Below are 25062 nucleotides of genomic sequence, written 5' to 3'. Positions count from 1 at the left end.
GTGTCCGTGTTTTTATGTGTCTGTGTTTTTTTGTATTTGAGTAGGTCTGTGTGTATGTGTTTGAGTGTGTCTCTGTGTGTATGTCTGTGTGTGTGTTTGAGTGTGTCTACGTATGCTTGTCTGTGTATGTAACTGTGTGTGTCTGCATATGTTTGTGCTCCTCATTATTTTTAGAATGGAAATATCAATGCACATTATTGTAATTTCTATACTGTTTGTCATTCATCTTTCCATCATAGCTTGAGGAACTTTGTTTTCGTCATGAATTTGTTATTTTAACAGATGAAGGAAATCTACATGACCAAGTGTGAGATCTATATCATAGGCCATATCGTCAAACTGGCTACACCGATAATTTGCTGTGACCAATGGAGGAGTGGCTGTAGAAAAGAAAAGTTACTCAACAACCCAGGGAACTCTGGACCAGTGAGCCTGACATCAGTAGTGGGTGAGTTGTTGGAGGGGATTCTGATGAATAGCCAATTGCATGCATTTTCAACGGCAAGAATTGACTGGGGACAGTCACCATAGCTTTTTGCATGAGAAATCGTGTCACACTAATTTGACTGAGTCTGTTAAAGAGGTGACAAAGCAGATTGATTGATGCTTTCCATAGAGACTAGAGCACGTTCTTCGACAAAATTCTGCATATTAAGCAAGTTTGTAAGGTAAGGTCACATGGGAAACAGCGCATCCAAGCCAATTGAATGCAAAATTAGATTGAAGGGAGACGACAGAGGTTAGTAGAGGATTGCTTTTCAGTCTGGAGGCCTGCGAACAGTAGTGTGCCACAAGCATCAGTGCTGAGCCCACTGCCTTTCGTCATTTATATAAATGATGTGGATGTGACCATAGGTGGCAACGGTAGCAAAATTGCAGATTACACCAAAATTGTTGGTGTTGTGGGTAATGAAAAACATTATCTCAGAGTGCAATGAGACCTCGATCAGATGGGCAAATAGGCTGACGAGTGGCAGATGGTGTTTAATTCAGATAAATGTGACGTGCTGCATTTTGGAAAGCAAATCGGGGTACTTAATGGAAATGTCTTCGAGTATGTTGCTGGGCAATGAGAGAGAGAGAGAGATGGAGGTGCAACGCTACTTCAAAGTGAACAGGATAGTGAACAATGTGTTTGGCATGTTTGCCTTCATTGGTCAGAGTATTGAGTTTCGGAGTTGGGATGTCATGTTACAGCTATACGGGATGTCAGTGAGGCCACATTTTGGAATATTGTGTGCAGTTCTGGTCTCCCTGCTGTATGAAGGTTGCTGTGAAACTTGAAAGGGTTCAGAAAAGATTTATAAGGATGTTGCCAGGTTTAGCGAGTTTGATCTATAAGTAGAGGCTGAATAGGCTAAAGCAGTTCTCCCTGCAGAATCACGGGCTTAGGGCTGACCCTATAGAGGTTTATAAAATCATAAATGTCATGGACTTTGTAAATACACAAGGTCTACTTCCCAGAATAGGGGTTTCCAAAAATAGAGGGTATATGTTTAAGGTGCGAGGGGAAATATTTTAGATGGAACTTCGAGGCAATGTTTTCATACAGAGGGAGATGTGCATTTGGGATTATGTGCCAGAAAAATGGTGGAGTCTATCATCTTGATGGGTATCTGAATAAGGGGGTATAGCGGAATATGAACCAAACGCTGGCAAATCAGACTCGATCAGATTGGGATGTCTGATCAGTACGGACAAATTTGCATGTTATATGACTCTATAAGACGGATGAAGGGTCATTCTAAACAGGGATTTCAGGTGGGAATTCTCTTCCCCACAAGTTTGAAATGCCTCTTTGTTTACATTGATTAAAAGCTGAGTTAGTTAAATACTTGACAGGTAAGTGAGTCATGGATAATAGGATACAGACAGGAAAGTGCGGCTGTGACCATAAGCTGATCAGCCACAATCTTAGTGCCTGTTAGAGAAGGCTCAATATATCTAATGGCCCACTCCTGCTCCTCAGTTCCATGTTTCTGTGTTCCATTCAGCCCTTTAAACCTGCCAGACAGGAGCAGTTAGAAGCTACTTAGTGCTCTACCCTGGTGCACAGAAGAGTGTCCCACACGCTATGAAATGATTTGGGAAATATAATTGGAAAACCAAGGCTGGGTATGAAAGAGGCCCCGCATCTCTCTTTACAGAGAGTCTCCTCTCTGCAACTTGCGCTTCATTTGTTGGTCATGTGTTGACCCGGTTTCACTGTGAATACAGCTCCCGCACTCAACCAGAAATGGTCCAGTCAAACTGGCAACATTCAATGACAGAGCTTCCAGGAAAATAACACGCTCTACTTTCCAATAATAAAATGTGAGAACACCACGAACAGAGATATGTCATTCATCCACAACCCCGCCCCCCCACCCCACAATAAGATCATAAGGTTTAATAACCTCCTTCATGTTAAATTCTTCACAGCTCTCAACTCTGACTGGTCAAATATCACTCCCTGCCCCCACACTGTGACCTATTGATATGAGCAAAAGAAGTGAACACAAGGGCACAGGGAAGAGTGGCCGGCCCTGACAGCAAGGCATCATTTAACTAAGAACCATCTCAAGGAGCCTGAGTAGGATTGCACTTAATGGGAATGAGTTGTAAACTGCCTGGTTAGAATGGTTTAAAGCATAAATTACAATGATTGTGGTTTGTATACAGAAGTCCATGCAGTCCTGGACATGTCTACAAAAGATCCTCAAGGTAGCTTCCTCAGTGCAAACATCTTCAGCTGCCTCATAAAGATTAGAAGTGGGGATGTTCACTGAAGATCACACAATATTCAGGAAATATGTCCCCCTTCAGCTCCTGAACTAGTCTGTATCCATCTGCAGCAAGGCCTAGACAACATTCAGGCTTGTGCTGTTGGAATTATTTGTAAAATGCATGCAACAGTGCTGCTGGACACTGCACATTTCCGCAGTTAAAAGGAGGAGATTTCGCAGCTCCTCACGCTAGCTTCACAGGAATATGAGGAAGCCATTCAGCTCAATGAAATTATTGGAGAAGTGTAGAGATAGCCCCTTTAGTGCCTCCAAACAATTATACAGGAAGAGGAGGAGTCACGTGTTATGGGCCACAGCAGAGCTCCTCAAAAATATTTGAAGGCGTTGGCCTAGACTCTATTAATAATTACGTGCTCTGATACAATACTATCCCATAAACATGTACTTGGCAAAAATGATGGATCAGACACAGATTCTCAGATGCAGTTCTCCAATTAAGAAGCAAAAACAAATCAAGTCAAAATTTCGACAGAGTTGCAGCCAAGAGACTTCCACTGAAGCTTCCAACTCTGTGGAGACCCCAGTAGCTTCTGACGTTACTGAGAAACCAAAACTCTTCCTGTAATCTGGCTGCCAGAACTGCATACAGTATTCTATCTATGGCCTGACCAATGAAATACTTAACTCATATTATGTCGCCTCGATGAAAAAACGCTATGCTTGCTGTCCCGTGTGATTTCTTAACTGACCATTACACTGTCCAGTCACATTCAGGGATGTGTGGACATACACCCTCTGGCCTCCCTAGTGTTCTGCTATTCATTGAATTCTTCCCTGTGTGGCTCCATCTTCCAAAGTGCATCACCTCATATTTATCCGGGTTCCATTCCATCTGCCATTGTTCGGATCATCTGACTATTCCACCTGTATCTTCCTGTAACATAAGGCCTTCCTCCTCACTGCCAACACCTGGCCAATCTTTGTGTCAAACACAAAATTACTTACTATGCTCAGTCCCCAACCCCCACCACCCCCTCCACATTCATATTTACATCATTTATGAATACCACAAAGAATGAGATAGACTGCACTTCTCGCTGTTGTACACAACCAGACACTGGTCTATCTCTACCACCTTTCTAGTAACTTGGGACCACATTTCTGTTCTCCAGTTCTCTAGCACCTCCCTTGTGTGGTCAGATTCGACATAAACAGTTAAGTCAGGACATTTCCTCTCTTATCTCCAACAGCATTCTGCGATCCAACTCATCTGGACTTTACGTCATCCAAAATCATCAATCAAACTTGCATCTTATATCTATCTGTTCGAGAGCTTCCCAGTCTATCTTCAAGAATTCTGTGCCTGCATCTTCCTTCTCTCAACTAAAACACATGTGAAGCTCTCATGTCACAGGCTATCAATGTTCCCCAGTTTCATAGACTGATTGCCTTCTTGGTTTCGAAATGGGTTTTAATTTTTCCCCGGTTATTCTGTTCAGCTTGATGTTTTTGTCGAACATTTTGGGTTCCCCTTAACTTTGCCTGCTGCACTTCTCCATGCCCCTGTATTCGTCAGTCTGCTGTGGGTGAATTTTCTGCGACCACCTCTCATTCTTTGAAACAGCACAGAACACACGTATAATCTCATCCACACTGCATGCATTCTGTGCAGAACACCTTTACTTCGATATTCCAATTTCCGTTAAATGAAGGCCAACTTCACTTTTACCTTTCCATTTCCAAAAGTCGCCCCAGATCTACGTTGGTTCAATTTTATTTACTATTCACTTTCTGAACTCTTACACAGCCAACTGAATATCTAACTATATCACATCCAATAGTTCTCCATTGTCTCCCCCTACAAGAAATATCTTCTGATGTATTCCTGATGAAGAGCTTTTGCACAAAACGTCGATTTTACTGCTCCTCGGATGCTGCCTGAACTGCTGCGCTTTTCCAGCACCACTCTAATCTAAACTCTGGTTTCCAGCATCTGCAGTCATTGTTTTTACCTAACAATCATCTGCAAACCATTTCAAAAAAAGTTGTTAACACTGATTATTCGGGTGAGATCCAAGATAGCGGCGATCCAGTACGTCTGCCCTGCTGAGCTCCGCATCAGAACTAAGACAAAGCGATGCATTCACCCTCTCTTTCTTCCTTATTGTGGTAAAATCGGTTGTTTTTGATCCTCACTATTGCTCCATGCCATTTAAAGTGAGTAAGGAAAATGACTAAGGGAAAAGGACCACGAGGATCACAACCAGCAGGGCACTGCAGCAATGGATACGCCCGCGGCTGTGACGTCAACCTCTGCTAACACCCCAGGGGACTTACCTGTGGAGTAGACCCTGGTCTCGGAGTTCAGACCCTGCGAGAGAAGATTGTTTCAGCACTGGAGGGGACACGTACCAGGCTGGAACTGATCTCAGCCAAGCTGCAGAAGTAGGAGAAGGAGACCCAGCGTCTTGGACTGTGCATCGTCGAGGTGGAACTGCGGACCGCGGCTATGTAAACCACGGCAGAATCCTCGGTGGGTCGGTTCCAAGCCGTGGAATGGTAGGTAAGGGCCTTAGTCGAGTAGGTCGAAAATTGTGCCGTCAGAAGAACATCAGCCTGGTCGGGCTGCCGAAACGAGAAGAAGGCCAGCTCGTCAGCTTCTTGGAGTAATGGCTCATACCATTTTTGAAGTTGGAAGTCAGGGGCAGACTGGGTGCGGATCGAGTTGGCCCACCGGGTCGCAGTGTGCAAGCTTGTATCAGACCAGCACTCCCACCCAGTCCTAGTGCATGTCCAGCACAAAATATATTTAAAAAATTGATATAAGCTTCTCGAGCTCTGGGGAGTGATCCATAGGCTCTGATCGACAATTATCACGAATTATGTTTTTCGAAGACCTTTCTACAGCTGTGATCCCCAAGAGGTAGGCCTTTGATAAGGTAAAAAGGAGCCTGAGAGATATATAAATATTCTGGTACGATGTCCGGAAATGTTATGTTTTAGCCATGGAGGATCTGTGTTTAATTTTGATTCACGAGAAAACGCAAAATACTTCTTGTACACATTAAAATAGACTGGCTGGTTCAAATAATATCGACAATTATGTTCTCTTTGATTTCTCTGGGATGTGCCTGGTTTACCTCACTTTTTTTAGTATGTGGAAGTCCCATTTTTTCCCTTTTCTCTCTCTTCTCCTTTCCTCCTCGAATCCCATTATCCTTTGTTTTTCTATCATTTGTTTTTTTATTTCTCTCACTTAGCTCTGAATGGGAAAGGGGATTTGGGGATGGTGGGGTGGTTACATTTTGTTTCACCAGGACTGCCTCAGGTCAAAGTTTGGATGGGACTGATTGAATTCCCACTTTTAATTTTCTTGTTGTAAGACGCGTGCAACATTTTAAAAAAAATTGTTATGCCTGGGTTTGGGGAGCGGCTTCAGCTGGGAGGAGTCATGGGGGAATAGAGGGTAATATAGACACCCTGTGCAGGAAGGGGGAAAGTCTCCACTTATTTGTGTTAAATGCTGGTTCATTTTAGAAATAATTGTTGGAAGTTATGATTTGGTTCTTATTGTAGTTATGTTTTCAAGTTTGTAAGAACTGTTTACTGCTTTCGCCTGGCGTGCTAAAAATGGGGTCCTTCTCCTAGTGGGTCATGGGCTGCTTTGGATGGCTATGGCTAACCACTCCTTTAAATGGTGCACGTGGAACGTTAAGTAGAGTCACTCACTGATTAAGAGAAAAAATACTTTCAAGCCACAGAAAGGAAGGGGTCGATGCAGCCTTGCATCTAACTGATAAGGAGCACTTCAAGTTACAGCAGGGAAGGTTCAGCCCGCTGTTTATTTCATCCTTTTATTCGAAAAGTGTTGGAGTAGCTTCACTCATTCTGGAAATCCCAATTTTTCCTCTGCAACAGATCTGCAGAACAGGTAGAAAATCCAGGTTAATATCTGATATTCATAAAAAGAACATAGAACGTAGAACATTACAGCGCAGTACAGGCCCTTCGGCATTCGATAATTCGCCGCCCTGTCATGCTAATCTGAAGCCCATCCCATCTACACTATTCCATGTACATCCATTTTCCTGTCCAATGACGAGATAAGTGCACTTAAATTGGTGAATCTACTACTGATGCAGGCAAAGCATTCCTTATCCTCACTACTCTCGGAGTAAAGAAACTACCTCTGACATCTGTCTTATACCTATCTCCCCTCACTTTAAAGTTGTGTCCCCTCGTGTTTGCCGTACCCATACTTGGAAAAAGGCTCTCCCTGTCCATTCTATCCAACCCTCTGATTATCTTATATGTCTCTATTAAGCCATCTCTCAACCTTCTTCTCTCTACCGAGAATAGCCTCAAGGCCCTCAGCCTTTCCTCTTAAGACATTCCTTCCATACCAGACAACCACCTGGTAAGTCGCCTCTGTACCCTTTCCAAAGCTTCCACATCCTTCTTATAATGTGGTGACCAGAACTGTACACAGTACTCCAAGTGTGGCCATACCAGAGATTTGTACAGCAGCAGCATAACCTCATGGTTCCGGAACTCAATTCCTCTATTAATAAAGGCCAAAACACTGTATGGCTTCTTAACAACCCTGTCATTCTGGGTCGCAATTTTCAGGGATCTGTGTACCTGGACACCGAGATCTCTCTGCTCATCTGCTTCACAAGAATCTTACCATTAGTCCTGTAATTTGCATTCCGATTACTCTGTCCAAAGTGTATCACCTCATACTTGTCCACATTAAACTCTATTTGCCACCTCTCAGCCCAGCTCTGCATCCTGTCTATGTCTCTCTGCAATCTACTACATTCTTCATCACGATCCACAAATCTACCGACCTTAGTGTCGTCCACAAATTTACGAACCCACCCATCTAAGCCCTCATCCAGGTCATTTGTAAAAATGATGAACAGCAGTTGACCCAACACCCACCCTTGCGGTACGCCGCAAGTAACTGGACACCGAAATGAACACGTTCTATCAACGACAACCCTCTGTTTTCTTTCAGCAAGCTAATTACTGATCCAAGCTGCTATGTCTCTCACAATCCCATTCCTCCGCTGTTTGCATAATGGCCTACTGTGGGGAAACTTATCGAACGCCTTGCTAAAATCCATTTCCAGCACATCAACCGGTTTACTCTCGTCTCCCTGTTTGGTTGCTTTGTCAAAAAAGTCAATAAGATTCGTTAGGTACAACATACCCTTCACAAAACCGTGCTGGCTGTCCTTGATCAGATTATGCTTTTCTAGATGGTTATAAATCCTATCTCTTGTAACTTTTTTCCAACACTTTACCAACAACTGAAGTGAGACTCACTGATCTGTAATTACCAGGGTTGTCTCTACGACCCTATTTGAACAAGGGAACCACATTTGCTATCCTGCAGTTCTCAGGCACTATTCCTGTGGACAATGCTGTTTTGAAGATCAATGCCAAAGCTGTCAATCTCTTCCCTTGCTTCCCAGAGTATCCTAGGATAGATCCCTTCCGGCCCAAGTGACTTGTCCATTTTCACACTCTACTATATTTGTAATACCTCTTCCTTGTAAACTTCAATCTCTTCCAGTCCAGATGCAAATATCTCTGTATCTTCCTCGCCAATATCTTTCATTTTCTATAGTGAACACTGTCGAAAAATATTCATTTAGTGCTTTCCCTATCTCCTCTGACTCCACACACAATTTCCCACTATTATCCTTGATTGGCCCTAATTTAACTCCCGTCATTCTTTTATTCTTGACATATCAATGAAAGCATTAAGGTTAACCTTGATCCTATCCACCAAAAAAATTCTCATGTCCTCTCCTGGCTTTTCTGGGCTCTCTTTTTATGCCTTTCCTGATTTCTTTGTAATCCGCAAGCGCCCTGAGTTTTCACATTTTGTCCCAACGTTAGCCTTCTTCTTCTTCTTCTTGACCAGGGACACAACTGCCTTAGTAAACGACGGCTCACGCGTTCGATATCTTCCTCTCTGCCTGACAGGTGCATACTTATCTAAGACACACAGGAGCTTATTCCTTGAATAACTCCACATTTTTAATGTGCGTATCCCCTGCAGTTTCCTTCCCCATTCGGTGCTTCCTAAATCTTTCCTAATTGCATCGTAATTTCCTTTCCCCCGTCTATAGCACTTGCTCGGTGGAGTACACCTATCCCTTTCAATCCCTAAAGTAAAGCTGACAGAATTGTGATCTCTGACTCCAAAGTGCTCACCTACTTCCAAATCTAACACGTTGCCAGGCTCGTTGCCCAGTACTAAATCTAAAGTGGCTTTGTCCCTTGTAGGCCTGTCTACATAGTGTGTCAGGAAGCCTCCCACCCCCCCCCCCACACACTGGACAAAACCTCACCCATCGATAGTACTCGTACTGCAGTGATCCCACTCAATATTTGGATAGTTGAAGCCCCCATGACAACTACCCTGCCTTTCTCAATTCTATCAAGAATCATTTTTGCTATCCTTTCCTCGACATCTCTGGGACTATTCGGAGGCCTATAGAAAACTCCCACTGGTGACTTATCCTTTCCTGTTTCTAACCTCAGCCCATACTACTTCAGTTAACGAGTCCCAAAACCTCCTTTCTACAACTGTAATATTGTCCCTGATCAACAATGCCACAGCTCCCCCTCTTTTACCATCTTCTCTGTTCTTACTGAAACATCTGAATCCCGGAACGTGCAACAGCCATTCCTGTCCCACCTCTATCCATGTCTCCGTAACGGCCACAACATCGAAACCCCAGGTACAGACCCTCGCTGCCAGTTCACCCACTTTATTTTGGATGCTCCTCGCGTTGAAATACACACACTTCAAGCCAGGTTCTCGCTTGCCAGTGTCAGAGACTTGATCTTGAAACTCCCTCGTCTCATCCCCTTCTGTACCTGTCCTACAATTTTGGTTCCCACCCCCCTGCTATATTAGTTTAAATCCACCTCAATACCTTTAGCGAATTTCCCACCCAAGATATCGATACCGCTCTGGTTTAGATGAAGACCATCCTGCATGTAAAGGTCGCACCTACCCCAGAAAGAGCTCCAATTATCCAAAAACCCGAAACCCTCCCTCCTGCACCATCCCTGTATCCATATGTTCAACTCCTTTCTCTCCCTATTCCTCACCTCACTATCACATTTCACGGGCAGCGAAACAGAGTAAAAAACTCTCTCTGTCCAAGCTCTAAGCTTCCATCCTAGCTCCCTGAATTTCTGCCTCAAGTCCCAATCTCTCTTCCGCCTATGTCGTTGGTGCCAATGTGGACCAAGACTTGGGGCTGCTCTCCCTCCCCCCTAAGGATCCACAAAACATGATCATAGACATCAAGGACCCTGGCACCTGGGAGGCTACATACCAACCGTGAGTCTCTCTCGGCCCCACGGAACCTCCTATCTGTCTCCTAACTCTCGAGTCCCCAATGACTACTGCTCTGCTCCTCTTCTCCCTTCTCTTCTGAGCAGCAGGTGCCCCATTGCTTTCCCCTGGTAAGGCAACCCCCCCCCAAATGTATCGAAAACGGTATACTTATTGTTGAGGGGAATGGATACAGGGGATCCTCGCACTGCCTGCAGTTCACTTTCTGTCACCTAACTCTCACCCATCTGTCTTTTTCTTTTATCTGGGGAGTGACTACCTCTCTGTAAGTCCTGTCAATAACCCCCTCTGCCTCCTGAATGATCCGAAGTTCATCCAACACCAGCTCCAGTTCCCCACGCGGTTTTCGAGGAGCTGGCAGTGGGTGCACTTCCCACAGATGTAGTCAGCAGGGACACTAGTGGTGACCCTTACTTCGCACATTCTGCAAGAGGAATATTCCACTGCCCTAAACTCCATTCCCACTATTCTAACTCAGAAGTGACAACTAAAAAAAAAGGATGAGGAAATAAAATAGTTACCTTACCTTAGGAAATAAACTAGTTACCTTACCTTACCCGAGTAGTGTCTTGGGTAATGCAACCACGCAAATATAAACTGTTCTACTTAGCCTTCCAAGACGTCCTTTGCTTGCTCCTCCCTCGCTGGCCTGAAGGTAAGAAGCTTACATATACTTATCGGCCTTCCAGACAATCACCTTCCACTAACGTCAACTCCTCCCGCCCCCACTCCCCTCGCTGCTCCGATATGTTAATGATATTAATGTGCGAGATGGGGTGGGGTGGGGTTGGAGAATGATAAACAATTTTGTGGATCACACAACGATAGGCCGGATGGGTCACGGTGAGGAGGAACGCGTTACGTTACAGGAGGGGACAAACTGACTGTTCAGATGGTCAAATCAATGACCGATAAAAATTACCACTGAAAGCTGGGAGATGCTGCACTTTGGAAGAAGTAACAAGACAAGAGAGCACTCAAACCATGAAGGTAGGCTAGTCTTGCTTTTGGAGCAGAGAAAGGTGAGGGGTCAACCTGACAGAAGTGGGTAAGAGCATCAGAGGCATGGGCAGAGTGAACAGACAGCAGCTGTTCCCCTTAATCAAACAGTCGAAAACAAGGGCCACATGTTTGAAGCGAAAGAGAAGATGTTGAGAGATGATTTGAGGAATCCGTTTTGAACCCAGAAGGTGGTTTGTGTCTAGAATGCATTGCCTGGGAGGATGGTTCAGTAAGGTATCCTCACAAATTTTATAAAACACTAGCATCAGCACTGGATGGTGCAGGCTCAATTGGCCTTGTCTTTATACATGATTCCATGTGGTGGCAGCCATGAAAGCTCTGATACATTCTGAAGCACCAACTGACGGTACTTGTTGGTTTGTTTTGGCGAACTGTGCTCAGTAAGTGGCGAGATCACAAACCAGCTTCATCCCATGGAGTATCAGCACTTACTCACCCTAGGACATCCCAGCTATCTCTGAAAACTTTCAGTATAATTCACATGCTCAGTGCAAGAATTGTCCCTCAAAAGCAATAACATAATTCCAACTGCTTGACATCATTATTTGAAGGACACCAATAACATAGACACAGACTTCCCTTCATTACAATATATACTTGTATCCATAAGGTTGCTATTTCTCAGAAAAATAGTAAACTCCATCCCATATGTTCGCTTTGTCAATGAGTCAGTTTTCCTGTTTTCCTGCGAGCTGTTCATTGCAGCACGACGGCTTGCGTAACACTCCATCCACCACCAGTAATATTTAGTCCCAGCAAACCCAGCACATGAGATGAACTGCTGGCACTCCCTCCCACCAGCCACTTGGACGGACCAACATCAACTGGACTGGAACGTCTCAAGGGCAATTAATGCTGGTCTAGATCCATTAAAATTCCAAATGAATTGTAATGACAATCGGATTTTCTATAATAATTTTTAAAAATGCCGAGTCTATTTTTATTGATCTAATGAGTTTGCCACTGTCTTCATCGTTGTGTTATCTATGTCCATGACACCATTTTGCACATAAAAGAATAAAAAACGCTCAGGTCACAGCTAGAGTCATATAGACATTGAGATGTACAGCATGGAAACAGACGCTTTGGTCCAACCCGTTCATGCCGACCAGATATCCCAACCCAATCTAGTCCCACCTGCCCGCACCCGCCCCATAGCCCTCCAAACCCTTCCTATCATATACCCATCCAAATACCTCTTAAATGTTGCAATTGGACCAGTCGCCACCACATCCTCTGGCAGCTCGTTCCATACACGTACCAACCTGTGCGTGAAAACGTTGCCCCTGACGTCTCCTTTATATCTTTCCCACCTCACCCTAAAAGTATGCTCTCCAGTTCTGGACTCCCCGACCCAAGAGAAAAAGACTTTGTTCATTTATCCTATCCATGCCACTCATAATTTTGTAAACCTTTTCAGGTCACCCCTCAGCCTCCGACGTTCCAGGGAAAAGAGCCCAGCCTGTTCGGCCTCTCCCTGTAGATCCTCCAACCATGGCAACATCCTTGTAAATCTTTTCTGAACCCTTTCAAGTTTCACAACATCTTTCCGATAGGAGGGAGACCAGCATTGCATGCAATATTCCAACAGTGGCCGAACCAATATCCTGTACAGCCGCAACATGACCTCCCAACTCCAGTACTCAATAATCTGACCGATAAAGGAAAGCATACCAAACGCCTTCTTCACTATCCTTTCTACTCGACTCCACTTACAAGGAGCTATGAACCTGCACTCCAAGGTATCTTTGTACAGCAACACTCCCTATAACCTTACCATTAAGTGTATAAGAAGACAATGCAGCATTTAAGCAAAAACAGCCAGGACATAATAGGATATAGGTCTTCAGGTAACTGAGAATAATGTACATTGGTGTCCTCTGGCTGACATAGAGGTGTTGGGCAGAAGGGCCTGTTTATATGCTGTCTGACTCTCACTTTAATTGTTGAAAACAAAGAATATAGTCTCACTATTTCCATAGCTTGTGAGCATCAGGTGGTGAGAAACGCAATCTCCAAGGTCACACAGCACACCGACCTGAAGCTATATCATTCAGCCTTCACTATCAAATGGATCAGAACCCCATTTCTCTCTTTGTCACATACCTGTTAGTGTTCCTGCACCACAAGAGTCCCTGGGGTTTATCACCATATTCTGAATAGAAATTAATAATAGACAACAGAATGCTGGCCTTGCTAATGAAACTCACCTCACAACAAGAACTGAAAGGAACGAACAGAATTAAAGTTATCCATTCGACCCAATCTAATTTCTTAAGCAGTTTCAAGGCCGGCTTTCACTTTGCAGATGCTCCTGACCTTTCTCCAATACCATGAAACTTTCCTGAGTGCTTTTGATTGCTGTTTCAAAGTCACATATGGAACCCTGTGCCCAATAATCTGAAAGGAAATGTCTCCATGTTCATGAGAATCATCTCATAATTTTTTCAGTGTCTAAAGTCAACAGAAATCAGAAACTGGCATCATTGGCAAGTCACCAATAAGATCGTGGATGATCTGATTATTACATCAATCAGACATTCCTCCTTTGCTCTGACAATGTTAGTACGGCATTGTTAGTCAAGAATCAGCCTGTTTCTGCCTTAGGAATATTCAATGTTTTATCCTCCATTGCTGTCTGGGAAGAGAGTTCACAAATACACGACGCTTTGAGAGGATTAAAACATTCAGCATCTTCTTAACTGAGATAACCTTCAGTTTCATAATCCATCCATTCCTCGTAGTCTCGCACACAAGCTGAAATATGGTTTCAGAATTCAACATGAAAAGACAACTTGGAATATCCTGAGGTCACCAAGATCACATGTTGTTCGCCTAAACTCCAGCAAATGCAGAGTCAGTCCGTTCAAGATTTCCACATGAAATAAACGTTCCACACAGAAATCAGTTGAGTGAATATTCTCTGGACCGATTTACGTGTCTGTATGACCATTGTTCTCTCGATGTGGTCTCGCTACTAATCTGCAAAACTTAGGAAAATCTTCCTTAATTTTGAATGTATTCTGTTTCCAAAAATGTCTACATTTATCTTACCACCCTCGAAATTTTATGCACACGTAAACTTTTTATTTTGTAATCTTGGTGCCCGGTTCTTCTGTGCCTCAAGCCAATCTCTCCATTGAAATAATACAGTGCCTTTCAATTCAACCCGCCAACATCTTTGAGCGCACAGACAATACATCCTACGATGCTCCATACAACAATATTTTTCTGATCACTTGACCCACCTTAATCTCATTATAGACTCAAGTCCTCTTCTCAAGTGTCAGATCAAACATAGACACGGAAACCTCCTGCTGACTTCCTTCCCTCAACTGACGGATCAATGTCCCTCTACATTGAACACTTGGAGAACGCACTGACAGAGTGAATGAGCTGGTGAATGTATATTGGGTGGGTTATTTCAAAATCACCACCAAGAGGTGCTCAGCAGCAGCATTACTAATCGAGACGATCATGTCCAAAAGAACTTAGCTGCGAGACTGGGTCTGCAACAGGTGGGGAGGGAACAGCTGACAGGGAGAAACATACTTGACCTCATATTCACCATGGCTGCAGAGACAGTGATCGATGATCATATTGGGAACAATTACTATCGGACACAGTATTTCTGGAGACAAAGACTCATTGCGACTTGTGTATGTGTGTGCGTGTGTGTGTGTGTGTGTGTGTGTGTACATGTGAGAGATACTATCACCATGCTGTGTGGAGTTTACACATTCTCCCCGTGTCTGCGTTGGTTTCCTCCGGGTGCTCCGGTTTCCTCCCACAGTCCAAAGATGTGCAGGTCAGGTGAATTGACCCGTAGTGTTAGGTAAAAGGGTAAATGTAATGGTATGTGTGGGTTGCGCGTCAGTGTGGACCTGTTGGGCCGAAAGGCCTATTTCCACAATGTAAGTAATCTAAACTCAGCACTGGTCTGTTTACAGTGATTTGGGTCATTACCAATAGCAGCAGAATTTTCACTGTCACTGCCTGGCACATGGTCCACTTTAGACTGAACATCAGACCAGGGGATAAACCCTTGTTCAATGGACAATACAGGAGGGCTGGCCAGGAACAGCACCTAGTAAACCTCAAAATGAGGTGACGTTACCAACAGGAACACATACTCACCAAATAGCATAAACAGCTGATGACAGATAGATCTAACCAACAAATCTGACCTCATCTCCGCAATCCTGTCACATGCAGTCAGGTTGAATGGTGGTGTCAATCAAACAACTCACTGGAGGTGGAGGATCCCCACATATCACCTTGTGATGGAAGAGCCCAACCCAACAATGGAAAAACGAAGGCTGAAACGGCCACAGAAGTATCGATAGGAGGATCTATTTTAGTCTCTTCCAGGGTGCAGTCATCACCTAATTCGAATCACTGTGTGTGGTAATTTCAAACGGCTGGAGGAATGGGGAATGCAAAGGCTATGGGCGCTGATAACATATAATTCAAGCTGTTCCTGCTGGGATACAGCACTGGCATAGACCTGTCAATGTGGGAAACTATCAGGGCGTGTCCTGTACACACACAGACAAGCCATCAGACAACCAATGACTACCCCATTGCTCTCCTCTCTTTCATTAATAAAGGGATGGAAGATGTCACCCACAGTGGGATCAAACAGCACTTCCTCAGCACCAACCTGCTCACTGAAGCTCAGTTTGGGCTCTCATCCCTTGAGCTTATTGAAGCCTGGGTTTAACAATGTACAGCAAGAGACCATGCAGCTGAATTCTAGAGGTGAGGCAACAATGTCTGCACTTAACATCATCATAACTGCATTTGACCAAGTGTCGCATTTTGGATTAATGGCAAAACTGGAGCAAATAGGAATTGTTTGCACTGGCTGAAGTTATACCTGGTACAAAGGAAGGTGGCCGGGGTTTGGAGAAGAGCAGCCATCTCAGCTCCAGGACAGCTCCGCAGCAGTTCATCTGTTTTGGCGTTTGAGTAAGCCTGTAGATTGGAAATAGTAAAGTAAGGCACCATACTCCTACGGGATGATAGGGCTGCTTTCTCGTTAGACAGAGATGACTGGTGGTAGTTTAACTGAACATTCATCATGCCTCAGTAATGAGATGTTGTATAGGACAGCTCTTTTCAACCACGTCAGTCAGTGCAGAATTGAACTGTTGGTATTGATCTGCTTTCAAACTAGCCGTCCAACAGATTGAGCTAACCAAATCCTCTCTCAGTTCCTTGGGGAAGATATTGTAATATTGTCCCATCCAGATATGTTGTTCAACATCTCTGGAGCAAGTGGAACTAGAAGCCAGCTTCCTAGCTCAGAAAGAGGGACGGCATCAGTGAACTGTTAGAGTGCTCTCTGCCCTCGGCCCAATAATTTGCAGCTGCTTCATAAATGACTGTAAAATCACGTGGGGATGATTCCCAATGATTGGACAGTGTTCAACACCATTCGTGGTTTCCTCAGATACTGAATCAATCCATATCCAAATGTACCAGGACCTGGAAATATGCAGGTGTGTGATTAACAGTGACAATGCCATTTCCATTACACATGTGCCAGACAGCGATTCCTTCTAACAATGGAAAATTGAACCACATCCTCTAAAGTTCAATGGAACCACCATAACTGAACACACAACAAACAACATCGCTGGGATTACCATTAACCTGAACTGGACTGACCATATGATTTCATTACCTATTCCTGTGAAGGGCTTATGCTAAAATATTGACTCTCCTCTACCTCAGATGCGGCATGACTTGTTTTGCTTTTCCAGCGCCACATTTTGACGCATATAAATTCATTGGCTACAAGAATATGTCAGGGGATAGCAATTCTGCAGGAATAACTCACCTCAAAATTTCCAACAACCTGTCCCCTATTGCTAAGACACATGTTGAATGTGTGTGTGATTAAATACTTCCATTTGCCTGTGTGAGTGCAGCTTCACCCCTCATCGGTGCTCTGCAGAAATTTAATAAGACCTCCTTACAACGGACCTCTGAACTCGCGACCATCAAAAAAGATAAGGGAAGCAGATACACGGGACCCCCACCATGTTTACGTTCTGTTCCAAGCCATCTAGCATCCTGATTGGGAAGTATATTGCCGTTCCTTCAGGGTCACTGTTTCAAGTTCCCTATCTATCAATAAATGCGGTCCCAATCACATTTCATGAATAAATTAACATGAAAAATATTGGTTAGACCTGTTCAATGCTGGACACTGTGTTTTAGGTTGTATGAGCTCAGGCTGGTTGGTCCAGGCAGTACCTTGCTTGTGAACAGCTGAAGGGATATGCTGTTTGAAATAATATGCCAGTCTCTCAGATGCATGACTTACATACCGAGCATCACCGACACTGACATTCTCATCCCACATTACTGAGCTCTGAGATAGACAGAAGAAACTTAAAAAAAGTACTCATATCTGACTGGAAAATGTTTAGACACAGTGACATTGTTGGCCACGAAAATGATTATGAGTTAATATTGGCAGGGAGAAAGTGAGGACTGCAGATGCTGGAGATCAGAGTCAAAAAGTGTGGTTGTGAAAAAAAACTCAGACGTTCAGGCAGCATCTGAGGAGCAGGATAATCGACTATTAGTTAACAATAATAATACCAGAGAAAGTAATTATGTGTTTTCAAAGTCTTTGTACTTAATAAAAGTTTGGTCTTGGGTGTGGCAATGAGACTCATCATTTCAATGCTACTTACTGTGAGTTTTCATCATGTTGTTGTTATAACAGTGTACTGAATAAATGGGTGGATTTTGCGCTTATTGGACAATCTAAAAGTTGGTATTATGAAAGGATATCGGACCACCAGGATAGAGACTTTACTTAATGGCTGTTAATGGATAGAACAATACTGCAAACATTTACACAGAAATTTCCAGCTCAAGTCACACACAATGTCGTTGTGCTGGGATGATGCTGGCGATCAATGGAGCTGCACGATTCCGTTTCAATACTGACATTGTGGGGCTAACATACACTGGATATGGTTCATAATGGATTCAATGCAAGATGCCATGTGCTGCAGAAGCCCACCACGTTAATATCACCTTCATTCAGGATCGGTACAAGGTACAGAATTACAGAGTTTAGATGCCGTACCAGTAGCGATATACTTGCAAGACATGGCTGTTTACAGGTCAATGTTACAAACGTTGAACTGCGTCCAGATCGGTAACATGTGCTAGTCCATTGACCAGTCTGCTCCCACCCATTCCCACCCCCCCCCAACCCCCTCAAATCCCTGTTGTTCAGGTATGTCTCTAACCAGTCTATTGTGAGGGATTGTATGAGTAACTGCCCAGCTCCAGTTTGAGAGTTCTCCAGAAAGATTTTGGAGGTGGCCAGTGTTTTAGAGGTCATGGTGAGGGCCAGTAACACTGTGCCTGAATTCAGGCTTTTCCTCAAAGTCATTTTCAACAGCTTTGCTGCTTGCAAGATGGTGTGTTCACTTATCTGAAAATGAAGCGGCTGTTTACTACAGTCACTGAATGGTGTAATAGTCAGGTGTGCGTTCTGGTAATTCAATTATTGTTCACTTCAATTGTTTTCAACTGAAAAACAATGATGTTTGGTTTATTTTAAAATATGTAAGAAATAAAGTGATATTAACTCTTCATTACAGAAAATGTGAAAGTGACCTGGTATATATTTCCCATGGACTAATCAAACAACAGTCAGATATTGACTATAAAACATGAGTCTGCGAATAGGTCTATGAACCAGGCAACTTCACCTTCCACTCTGGTAGGCTCTGTCCCACTGACAGGACACAGCCAGGCCGAGGGGGACAGCTCGTTGGTATATAGTCAATATAGTGTGGCATGGTGGCTCAGGGGTTAGCACTGATGCTTCATAGCACCAAGGTCCCAGGTTTGATTCCAGCCTTGGGCAACTGCCTGTGTGGAGGTTGCACGCTTTCCCTGTGTCTGCGTGGGTTTCCTCCCACAGTCCAAAGATGTGCAGCTCAGGTGAATTGGCCACGGTAAACTGCCCATAGTGTTCATTGCATTAGTTAGAGAAGTGTGTGTTGCTCTTCAGACGGTTGGTGTGGGCTGGTTGGGCCGAAGGGTCCGTTCCCATCCTGTAGGGAATCTAATCTAATGATAGCGCTCAGCATTGATGCTGGATCCGATGGCTGCTAGACTGCTCTGTTGCAGGTTATGATGGAATCAATAAAAGGGAAACATATAATTGACCACATCCTCTCCAATCTGTCTGCTGCAGATACATCTCGCCATTTGAAATACCGGTAAGAATGGTAACTACACAATGGGGAGCAAGGGTTAACTTCACATCTTGGAGACCCTCCTCACCATGATATGTAGTCCTTTGAGTACCGAATGGGACAGACTTTACACAAATTGAACAATTAAAGATGATGCAGCCATGAGGTGCATAGGGCCATCGGCAGCAGCAGAATCATACTCTGTACAGCTCATACCGTCTGTAATCTCTCAGCCAGACTCACCTTCCACTGTACAGTAACCATCATGGACCTACATACCTCCCACTGTACAGTAACTGTCGCGGCTACGATATTCCTCCGATTGAATAGTAACCATCATGGCCCAAAATACCTCCGAATGAGCAGTAACCATCACGGCTCGACATACCTCCCAATAGACAATAACCATCACGGCCAGACATACCTCCCAATGTACAATAACCATCATGGCCAGACACACCAGCCACTGTACAGTAACAATCACGGAACAACATAGCTCCCACTGTACAGTAGCCATCACAGCCCGACATCCCACTCACTGTACAGTAACCATTATGGCCCGACATACCTCCCAATGTACAGTAACCATAACGGCCCGACATAACTCCCACTGTTCAGTAATGATAATGGCCCGATATACCTCCCACTGAACAGTAACCATCACGGCCCGACATACCTCCCACTGTACAATAACCATCACGGCCAGACACGCGTCCGATTGTACAGAAACCGTCACAGCCCAGCATTCCTCCACTCTACTGTAAACATCACGGCCCGACATACCTCCTACGGTAAGGTAACCATCAAGGCACGACATAGATCCTACTGTACAGTAACCCTCACGGACTGACATACCTCTCACTGCACTGTAACCATCACGGACCGACATAACTCCCACTGAACAGTAACCATCATGGCCCGAAACACCTCCCACTGTGCAGTAACCAACATGGCCAGACAAACATCCCACTGTACAGTAACCATCAAGGCCCGACATACCTCCTACTGTACAGTCACCACACAGCCCGACATCCCACCCACTGTACAGTAACCATCACGGCCTGTCGTATCTGCTACAGTACAGTAACTATCACAGTCAGACACGCCTCATACTGTACAGTAATAATCACTGGCTGAAATACCTCCCATTGTACAGTTACCATCACGGCCCAACTTACCTCCCACTCATCAGAAAACATCACGGCCCGACATACATCCTACCACACAGTAACCATCACGGATAGACACACCTTCAACAGTACAGCAACCATCACGGCCAGACATACCTCCACTGTACGGAAATCGTCAAGGCCCGCACACCTGCCGCTTACTGTAACGATCACGGCCCGACATACCACCCACTGTACAGTAACCATCACAGCTCGACATACCTCACACTGTACAGCAACCAGCGCGGCCTGGCATATCTCCCACTGTACAGTCACCATCATGGCCGGACACACCTTCCAATGTCCAGCAACCATCACGGCTAGACACACCTTCCATTGTACAGTAACCGTCACATCACAGCATACGTCCTTCTGTACAGTACCCATCACGGCACGACATACCTCCAACTATACAGTAACCATCACGGCCTGACATACCTCTCACTGTACAGTAACCATCAAGGCCCGGCATAGCTCCTAAGGTACAGTAACCATCACGGCCTGACATACCTCCCACTGTACAGTAACCATCACGGCCCTAAATACCTCTCACTGAAAAGTAACCATCATGGTCTGACATAGCTCCCACTGTACAGTAACCATCACGGCCCAACATACCTCCCAAATTACAGTTAGCGTAACAGCCTGGCATACTTCGCACTGTAGAGTGACAATCATGGCCCGGCATACCTCCTACTATACAGTAACCATCACGGACCAACATACTACCCACTGCATGGTAAACCATCACGGCCCGATATACCTTCCAGTCCACAGTAACCATCGCGGACGGGCATATCTCCCACTGTACAGTAAACAGTACGGCCCTAATACCTCCTACTGTACAGTAATCATCATGCCCGACATTCCTCCCACTGTACAGTAACCATCTCGGGTCGACAAAGCTCCCACTTTTACGGGAAGCATCACGGCCTGACATACCTCCAACTGTACAGTAACCATCACGGGTAGACACACCTCCGACAGTACAGTTACTATCAAGGCCCTACATTCTTCCTTCTTTCCAGTAACCATCACGGCCTGACGCGCCTCCTGCTGTACAGTAAACATCACGGCTAGACAAAACCTCCCATTGCACAGTAACCAACACGGCCCGACATACCTCCCACTGTGCAGTAACCGTCACTGCCCAACATACCTTCCAATCTACAGTAACCATCACAGCCAGAATCACTCTACAACCGTACAGTAACCATCATGGGCCGACGTGTCTCCTACAGTACATGCAACCATCACAGCCAGACATGCGTCCTACTGTACAGTAATCATCATGACCCGACATACCTTCCACTGTACAGGAACCGTCACAGCCCGACATACCTTCCACTGTGCAGGAACCATCAAAGCCCGACATATGATCCACTGTACAGTAACCATCACGGACCGGCATACCTCGCACTGTACAGTTAGAATTACGGCCCGACATATCTCCCACTGTCCAGTAACCGTCACAGCCCGACATACCTCCCAATCTACTGTAACCATCACAGCCAGACGCACCTCACACGGTACAATAACCATTATGGCCGGACATACATCCCTCTGTACAGTAACCATCACGGCCTGACGTATCTCCTACAGGACAGTGACCATCACAGCCAGACACGCCTCCTACTGTACAGTAATCATCATGACCCGACATACCTCCCATTGTACAGTAAGCATCACGGCACAACATATCTCCCCCCGAACAGTAAACCTCACTGCCTGACATACCTTCAACTGTACAGTAACCATCATGGATAGACACACCTCTGACAGTACAGTAACCATCGTGGCCCTACATACCTCCCTCTTTACAGTAACTATCACGGCCTGACAGACCTCCTACTGTACAGGAATAAACATGGCCAGATAAACGTCCCATTGCACAATAACCACCACGACCCTTGTGAGGCAGCCGTGGTTTAGTAAGGAATTGGAGTCCCTTGTGAAAGGGAAGAAGGCGGCATATGTAAAGATGAGGCATGAAGGTTCAGTAGGGGCGATTGAGAGTTATAAGGTAGCCAGGAAGGAGCTAAAGAGGGAGCTAAGAAAAGCGAGAAGGGGACATGAAAAGTCTTTAACTGGTAGGATTAGGGAAAACCCAAAGGCTTTCTATAGGTATGTCAAGAATAAAAGGATGACTAGGGTAGGTATCGGTCCAGTCAAGGATAGTAGTGGGAAGTTGTGTGTGGAGGCGGAGGAGATTGGAGAGACATTAAATCAGTACTTTTCATCAGTATTCACTCAGGAACAGGACACTGTTGCTGATGTGAATATGGAATCACAAATAATTAGAATGGATGCTCTGGAAATATGCAGGGAAGAGGTTTTGGGAATATTGGAAAGGATGAATATAGATAAGTCTCCTGGGCCTGATGGCATTTACCCCAGGATCCTATGGGAAGCTAGGGAGGAGATAGCAGAGCCATTGGCCTGGATTTTTATGTCGTCATTGTCAACGGGAATAGTACCAGAGGACTGGAGGATAGCGAATGTGGTCCCATTGTTCAAGAAAGGGAGTAGGGATAGCCCTAGTAACTATAGGCCAGTGAGTCTGACTTCAGTGGTGGGCAAAGTCTTAGAGAGAATGGTAAGGGATAAGATTTATGAACATCTGGGTAGGAATAACGTGATCAGGGATAGCCAGCATGGTTTTGTGAAGGGCAGGTCGTGCCTCACAAACCTTATTGAGTTCTTTGAGAAGGTGACTATGGAAGTGGATGAGGGTAAAGCAGTAGATGTTGTGTATATGGATTTTAGTAAGGCGTTCGATAAGGACTTCGGAGGTATGGCATTGAGGATACATTAGAGGTTTGGATTAGGAATTGGCTGGCTGGAAGGAGACAGAGGGTAGTAGTTGATGGATTATGTTCATCTTGGAGCGCAGTTACTAGCGGTGTACCACAAGGATCTGTTTTGGGACCATTGCTTTTTGTTATCTTTATAAATGATCTAGAGGAAGGACTTGAAAGCTGGGTAAGCAAGTTTGCGGATGACACGAAAGTCGGTGGAGTTGTGGATAGTGAGGAAGGAAGTGGTAGGTTACAGCGGGATATAGATAAGTTGCAGAGCTGGGCGGAAATGTGGCAAATGGAATTCAATGTAGCTAAGTGCGAAGTCGTTCACTTTGGTAGGAATAACAAGATGTTGGATTACTGGGCTAATGGTAGGCTACTTGGTAGTGTGGATGAGCAGAGGGATCTTGGTGTCTATGTACACAGATCTCTGAAAGTTGCCACCCAGGTAAATAGTGCTGTGAGGAAGGCATATGGTGTACTGGGCTTTATTGGCAGAGGAATTGAGTTCCGGAGTCCTGAGGTCATGTTGCAGTTGTATAAGACTCTGGTGAGGCCTCATCTGGAGTTTTGTGTGCAGTTTTGGTCGCCATACTATAGGAAGGATGTGGAAGCTTTAGAACGAGTGCAGAGGAGGTTTACCAGGATGTTGCCTGGAATGGTAGGAAAATCTTATGAGGAAAGGCTGAGGCACTTGGGGCTGTTCTCATTGGAGAAGAGAAGGTTTAGGGGAGATCTGATAGAAGTGTATAAGATGATTAGGGGTTTAGATAGGGTAGATACTAAGAACCTTTTACCGCTAATGGAGTCAGGTGTTACTAGGGGACATAGCTTTAAATTAAGGGGTGGTAGGTATAGGACAGATGTTAGGGGTAGATTCTTCACACAGCGGGTTGTGAGTTCGTGGAATGCCCTGCCCGTATCAGTGGTGAACTCTCCTTCTTTATGTTCATTTAAGCGGGCATTGGATAGGCATTTGGAAGTTATTGGGCTAGTATAGGTTAGGGAGGACTCGGTCGGCGCAACATCGAGGGCCGAAGGGCCTGTACTGCGCTGTATCCTTCTATGTTCTATGTTCTATGACCCGACATACCTCCCACTGTACAGTAACCATCACGTCCCGACATGCCACCCACTGTACAGTCGCCATCACAGCCCGATATTCCTGCCACTGCAGTCCCCAGCACGGCCCGACATCCCACCCACTGTACCGTAACCATCATGGAGAGACACACCTCCGACTGTACAGTAACCGTCACGTCCTGGCATACGTCCTTCTGTACAGTAACCATCACAGCCTGATATACCACCAGCTGTTTTAACCATAACACCCGATATACCTCTCACTGTACAGTACCCGTCACGGCCTGACATACCTCCCACTATACAGTAACCATTACAACATGACATACCTCTCACTGAACAATAACCATCATGGCCCGACATAGCTCCCACTGCACAGTAACGATATGGCCCAACGTACCGCGCACTGTACATTAACCACCACTGCCCGACATAGCTCCCACTGCACAGTAACGATATGGCCCAACGTACCGCGCACTGTACATTAACCACCACTGCCCGACATACCTCCCACTGTACAGTAACCAACACGGACCGACATAACTCCACTGTACAGAAATCGTCAAGCCCGCACACCTGCCGCTGACAGTAACCATCACAGCCCGACATACATCACACAGTACAGTAACCAGCACGGCC

This window comes from Hemiscyllium ocellatum, chromosome 29, assembly GCF_020745735.1.
Source record: "Hemiscyllium ocellatum isolate sHemOce1 chromosome 29, sHemOce1.pat.X.cur, whole genome shotgun sequence".
Classification (NCBI taxonomy): Eukaryota; Metazoa; Chordata; class Chondrichthyes; order Orectolobiformes; family Hemiscylliidae; genus Hemiscyllium; species Hemiscyllium ocellatum.
Note: the sequence above shows the minus strand (reverse complement) of the source record.